At 39.4% G+C, this 7,336-nt stretch overlaps 1 protein-coding gene across 1 annotated transcript in view; it reads left to right on the forward strand.

Moving 5' to 3' along the window:
* Window positions 1–6,053, forward strand: part of LOC111243433 (protocadherin Fat 3-like) — a 162,584-nt gene extending 156,531 nt beyond the window's left edge. The window contains exon 52 of the mRNA XM_086978391.1: window positions 2,797–6,053. The gene's annotated coding sequence lies outside the window, so the exon portion shown is untranslated. The remainder of the gene's footprint in view (window positions 1–2,796) is intronic.
* The last annotated feature ends 1,283 nt before the right edge of the window (window positions 6,054–7,336 follow it).

A 7,336-nucleotide genomic window follows, 5' to 3' on the forward strand; every position in this document is an offset into this window, starting at 1 on the left:
AATTCGTTGTCTCCTTTTGCTTTGCATATGATCCCGTAGAAGTACATCATTATATATACACAACACACACCCACGTTTGAACATAAGCTTTTTCGTTCGGGAGAATCAAAGTTGATCGCGCGACATCTGCACAATCAGGGGGCGAATCTTTTTTTCTAGTTAACTCTGTCGATCGTGTATGGAACATAACGCAGCTTGGAAATTTCTATTAATTATGCCATATATGCTTTAGCAAGCAAAAGATTATACCGCATCTATACTTAGATTGGTACTAACAAAACTGTTTTGACATGCCGGGAGCCTCGTCAGAGTGCAGAATGAGGAGATATCAATAGTTGATAGTGCACAAACTAAATCATGAACAAACCATATAGATTAGGGTATATGCTTTTCCCATTATATGGATGTATCTAGATTAGGGTCAAGGTCTTTTTGAGATCAATAGGCAGGTTAGTGGAAGAAAAAATTATAAAGAGACGCCAACATTTAAGAATTTTAGAAGCAAGTAAGTTATTGGGATTCCCTTTTGCCTTTCAGCCAGTTGGGTTGAGTTCCTGGGCGCATAAAACCCAATGCAAAAAGGAGGCAGGTTTTAGTGGCGCACGTCTAGAGGGATTCGGTTAATGTTTGAAATTACGAACGCCCGATTCTAAAAGAGGTTCAGGCACATGGTGTGGGTTCCCATTAACAATGTTAGCTGCCACAGTGTTTCCGAAACGTCAATTCCTTACGTCGTAGTTTAGTTATAGCAGTAGAATTTCGACACAGATACCTAGCTGCTAGAACGCCAGCGTTTCGTTGCCTTGCATCGTGCGCCCTTCAGATAATCTTAGAGAAGGCTCTCAGACAAACACGGAACTGTGCGGAAAAGCTATCTCAGGGTGCTAAAGCAGCGTCTGTTGGATGAAGCCTGTTCGCAACTGTGCAGTCAACTTCATTCAGGAGCGCTCAGAACGTATCCGGTTGAAATTACCGCCTTCGCCCTACATAAGCGGGCGAGAAAACTGCCCCACACGATCGAGTAGTTTACGTCACCATCTGGAACTTCCTAAAACTCGAACTTTGCGACATACATACTTGGTATTTTGGGGTGTAGGAGACGATGACTGGCATGGCTAGCTTTCGGTGGAACAAGACACCTGATCCTGACCTTATTCAAACCAAGCGTCTCCAACAAGTGCCTTGCTAGATGACTCTATTTAGTATCTTCATGAAAAGTAGCCATCTTCCAGCCGAGTAAAAGAAAGCCGTATTGACACCGAAAAGAAAACGTGGCCCTAAAAATTTAAAGGACCATGCAAACAGGAGCTACCGCTATGAATTACTATCTCGGCTTTTGAGCGATCGCCTCTCGCACCAGCTTGAGCTCGCCGGTACAGTTACTAAATAATATTGCGATTTCCCACCTCGCTATTCCACCTACATACAGAGGCAGCAAGATTTTTTGGAAGATGTCTAGCGAGCCTTTAGCAGCTTGTGCCTATACAGATGTGCAGTATTAATCGATTTCCGGTCTGTCTGCAACGTTGCTTTGAAAGCGCTGCGCTTCTCAAACTTGCTCAGGAAAGAAAGTGCTTGAAAAGCTGCTGGACCTTTTGAAGAGGGTACTGTAGATGATGATGTGGTAGAGCTCGATCATTAGAAGCAAATCGCATGGTTTGCCCATTATGATAGCTTCAGTCCATTTCCATTCTACGTAGTAATCAGCGACCTGCCCACAAAAACTGACGACCCAAAGAACTTTCACTCCAAACAGGGCTGATCCTCTTCGATGTGAAAGTGGCTTTCTGTGCATCATGTGGATTACCGCTTGTATGGTACTACGTTACTGCCAATTAATTTCGCTTCCTTGGTCAAGTGAAGCTACCTCCTGAAGCGCGTCTTTGGTCTCCAATGCTCCAGTAAGAAATAGACTAGTTTACCTACTTCGTAACATGTCACTATTGGTCGAGGAGTTAAAGCGTAAACTAGACGTGAAAGAAACAGAAGCGTAACGGGAGTTTGCGGACGAGCATGAATTGAAATGGGTGATGTCTGCCCGAAATGCTATTCAGTGGGGCAGTGACCAACTCCGCCTGAAAGGATGGTAGCAAAACAAATCTATATGCTGTGATTCAGTACCCGGAATCACAACACTAGTACCAGATACCTGACTACCATGTTCCCAAAGTCAGCTGCTGCTACTTGTTGTACCAAGACGTCTGCACCCTATATCGCACGGAATATTGCTTGTCACTGACTATATTTTTCGTGTACGTTTTCTATATTGCATATTATCCAGCCACCAGCTAGTGTAAATGATAAAATTTATATTTTGTTGATAGGCAGATAATTAACACAAGTGATTTGATACGGTACGCAACTTGATTACTCTGAATGTATTGCTTTTATCTCGATGTTCATTTATTTTATCTCCTTTGTAAGCTAGATTAACTTTTGCTTGTTTTCGACTAGTCTGACGAATGTCTAAATTACTAAGTGAAGTAATAGCCAAAGATAAATGTTATGTCATTAAGACATTGTTTTTGTCTAATTATGATGCGCAGAATTATAATGTGTAAACCGAAGAATTTTTAGGCGCATAAATTTTAAGAGTTTTACTTCCCACCTTGAAGGGAAAATGAGTTGTTTAGCCTTTCACTTAGCGATTTTCTTGTAAAGACAGAGCTGTTACAATCCCGAAAATTTCGTAATTGCTGATCTCCAAACTCATAGATAAAATTTGGAATAAATCCTTATCCCTTTTGGAATAAGTTTCAAAGGGCGATTAAAAAATAGTTAACATTCTTTTTACAGGCTAGAAGTCAAGAACTGTGGCGTATGAATTGTTGATACCCGTTCGCAAAGCAGGCGTCTACCAGAGGAACATTAAAGCGAATACTGTTAAAATAATATGGAACAATCAAGACCAGTCTGTAGAATAAAAAATGAATGATAACGCGCCACGACATTTTACATCTCAGCGAATTCATGGTCCCGGAATCGAAAACGTCGCCATTAAAATTTCACAAAAGCGATCACAATTTATCTATCATATAACTAGTATTGCATTAGTAAAATAGGTTCTGATCGTTCCGCTTTATTACGTGGAAGGTAACGTAACGGTTACCGACCGATGCTTTTATCTGTTCTATGGCTAAACTGTTTGTTGATATATGATAACGTGTGGACTACCTTGCTATGTGTAATATGGGTTTCGGAGAGCTTGATCGACAAAAAGGGCTCTTCACACTTCCGTATCTCTGGGCTTGCCCAACGCGGAGCACACGGCAAATGGCAACGTCATAGCGAAGGTAGTTCTCGATGCGACCATGACCCTCGATTCGCTTCGACACTGCTTACTTCCTCGGTAATAAAATGCTTTGAAAATCCTTGTAGAAAAGCAACATTTCCTGTTGTTATGCCACAGAAATTAATGTTGGCACAATTCTATTTTGTTGTCCTTATTTGCGAGCAATATGCCATCCCGCATCTGGAAGAACTGTCTTGTTTGTTAATGATACGTCGTTTGTGGTTCGGGTCCTTAAGTATAGCGGTCTGAATGACCTAGACCAAATAAATGGTGCGCCTTACAAAACTACTGCAGAATTTTTTTTTACCGTTTTGATTTGGTTTCGATGTAAATGAAAAATAATAGCCATTTTCAGATCTACCTGTCCTAACGTAACTGTTAAAAGAGATGGTGTAAGGCTTAACTCTAGTGCACAGGAACTTTAGCGTCGGCCTTTGTCTTCAGCGTTTTTTTATAGAATAAGACGAAACCAGCATATCAAAACTATAGTAGAAAAACGTGTTGTTCTTTTATCGCTTGACGAGGGAAGCTCACCTAAATAGCCAGACCGAATCATGTTGAGATAAATTTTAAACAGCGAAAACGAGGGAGGAAATACCCGTCTAATAGCATAAGAATGTTTACAAACATGCATTTTCGATTCAATGCAACACGTTAAAGCGTTAAAAAATATTAAGTACAAAAACAAATTACTATGGGATGACTGATGAAGTATAACAAGCTCTAACTATCGGAAAATTGAAATTATATGAACTTTATTCACCTGTGTCAGGTAATGCTCAAGGGTTTACAGATATATAAACATAGATATAGCAGTTATAATCATTTAACGATTCATACCACTTTATTGAAAATATTTTACCTCTTACTTTAGCCTCACAATATTAGGATATATTTTTGTCACTTTGCTGGATTTTTCGGTACGTGTACCTGATATAGCGGATATTGTACTGCATGGTATATTTCATACACAAAATGTGCGAAGTTTTTGGTAGGTTCGTGAAAACCCGATTTAATACAATAAATACCTCGTTTATAAAAGCCATGGGTCGCAATTTACATGACGACATAACGGATTATACGATTTAGCTTTTGGCACGTATTGCTCTTCACTCTTTCAATGCTATGAGGATCATCGACGATTTCCACGACTTGGCATTGTTCTAGGTCCAAGCATTTTTCATGAAACCGACAATGCCCGGGGCACTCACACGTAAAAATTTTCCAGCGAGAAATAGTATGTCGACAAAGAGATACGCATGTTTATTTCGCGCTAAGTAACACAACCCTAAAACGCGTTGCAAAAACGGTCTCTTGGTGCCTTCAGTCAATTTAGCTGCTCGAGGTTCATAACGCTCAAACTCGAGCATATTAACTCGATCCAATTGCCGCTGTTGGGGCGACTTTGAATTTCAGGAAATGTGAAACAAGTGATATGGAACGGCCGGTTCGGATTCTTTTGGTCCGTAACCAATGCAATCATGCGGCGATGTGAAGTTACAGTTATCGTATGATGTGAGGAACTCTATTGAGACGTGCCCAGTACGGCTAGAGTCCCTTGAACTGCCTGCCATACTGGCTCTCCGACTGAACTTGAATGCTTTTGTTTGTGTGAGATATATCGTTAAGCCAAGCTTAGTGACGGCAGTATGTAGTCTACCTAAGGTTGGACTTCCTATCTTCATCGATGACTAGGCTATCTGCGGCTGCTTTAGTGCTTGAGAACGCCCGAATACCTGAATTGCTACGAGAACCCCACTAATTGCTCAGTATCCGCCAGAAGAATCTTACCTATCGTGTCCATCGAATGCTCTTTCCGAAATTCGTGTTGCTTTTTGGGCACTACGCTTACGTTTTCTAGGAATTCGTTTAACCTTTGTGCCAGATATAGTGAAGAAGCTTTACACACTTCCCCCTAGCGACGCCAAGCCGTGACGTGGACTGCACTAAACGCGTTTTACTTTTCGAAATAGCCATTGTAATAGTGTTACTCCAGTGAGGTGGCATAATTTCTAAACGAAGACATTCATTGAACGGAACTGTCCAGAAAAACGTAGGAACTAGCATTCTTTTGCGGCGATCATTTGATAGTTTTTGCAGTGTTAATACGGAAACCTTTCAGCTCTTGTACTACTTGGCAAACAGAAAACTCTTATTCCAAGGTTTCCTATTCCCTCATTGTTGCTCATTCCTGCAATGAATAGAGTGACACCGCTGGATGATAATGTAGGTTGTAGAGAATATTCTAGCGAATTGGAGAGTCAACAGGAGTGTATTAGTTAGATAGGCAAGGAATCTGATTTTACTACCAAGTGATCTGTACGGTTAACATTACGTTTCGAAGAGAAATTTCTCTTGCAGCTCCAAATATATCTTGTGCTATCGGACGTACGTTTTTTGTCGTACTGCCTTGAATGCAGCTAGGGGTCTCGCAGGTGTTTAGGTTATATGTGTAAATGTAAAAAATCGTGCTCTTCCCGATCTAGGGGGTCGGTAGCGTCGAACTACGGCCTATGCCTGCGCAGGTGAGCGGACGGATAATAATAATCTTCCAGGCTGATCGTGTGTGGTGCCGGAACTACATTTAAAGCGCGCTCAAGTAGGTTTTTGGCGTCAATCACCCGAAAGAACGGCTCCTTTTTGGACTCAAAGACTAGCACAGATAAATGGCAAGTGCGTAAGCGTTCATGCGTCACGTGCACCCAACACAACAAAAATCGCATGGATGCATAGGCAAGCTAAAAAGACATGACTATATAGATGGATGTTTGTTTTTTGTATATATATATATATATATATATATATATATATATATATATATATATATAAAACCCTAGGATCTTTGTTATGAGTTGTTTTTAAAGCTCTGTCTAAATAAAAACAGCGAATTTTTTCACATGTTCTAGAAATATAATTTTTGACGGTTATGTTATATAACTATGATTCTCAGTGATTACATCTTCAATACAGGATCCAAGACGCCTACCCATTATTTTTAAAATTTTCCTTTAATCCACAAGTATAGTAATCATATGTTAAGCGATACTGGTAAATGTAAATTGACTAAAATATATTGCACAATAAGGATTCCAGCGGAATTTAGTTATTGGATTAAAGATCCCACACAGAACACAAATGTGTCAACACGTGCAAAAGGTGCAAAGAGCCTTAACGGCATTTGACGCATTAAAATGATCGCTAGTTTTCATAGAAAAAATCTAGGCGCATCAAAAATGCTTTTTAAACAATTTTGATACATTTCCTAGTCCTATAAATATACACTTTATTGCGAATCTTTTGACTTATGTTCTGGAAATCTTCTTTGGAGCCGCACGAAAATTACCACAAACGTAAATTATTAATTTCAGAAAAAAAGGAAGTTTATAATTTCGGTGGAAATTCGTTTTACGTGAATACTTAGATCAAAGCTGATCCTCGCTCACATTGGGAAAACGACATACAGTTTTTTCATTATGAGCATGCTGCTGTTGTTTTAGAAAGAGCTAATTCTTTTCTGGCACTAAGAATAGAAAGTTACCAGATGCTGGTTACGTCAAACAGGCAGCGGAAATTTGAATACCCTACTGTTAATATATATGTATGTATATCTTCCAAAATGCCTTTCTTTTTGTTTGTTTTTTAAATTGGCCTTTTCTCAACGAGTTTTGTCCGAATTTTGGACAAAGATATTTTTTACTTGCTTTAGAGAACAAAATGGAAGAGGGTCGATTATCATTCACTGTTGTATATAATTATTTCTAATATGTCTTATAGAACTCGCTAAGTTTATACTGCCAGCATATGTTAATTTGCATTTTTCTCGCAAACTGGTTTTTGTTTCTATCAACTCAAAATTGCCGTCATACTTTAGGTCTCCGGAAATACTTAATCGTTGTATGCTTATCGGATAGGACTACGGGACACGAGTGAGACCGGGGATTGTCGAGTACGCGTTCTTATTAAAATTCGTTGTGAAAAATTCGAACAGAACGTACATCTGATTAAAAAAATATTTAATTAAAAAATTAATGATTTAATAAGAAT

This window comes from Varroa destructor, unplaced genomic scaffold, assembly GCF_002443255.2.
Source record: "Varroa destructor unplaced genomic scaffold, Vdes_3.0 BEIS01000001.1, whole genome shotgun sequence".
Classification (NCBI taxonomy): Eukaryota; Metazoa; Arthropoda; class Arachnida; order Mesostigmata; family Varroidae; genus Varroa; species Varroa destructor.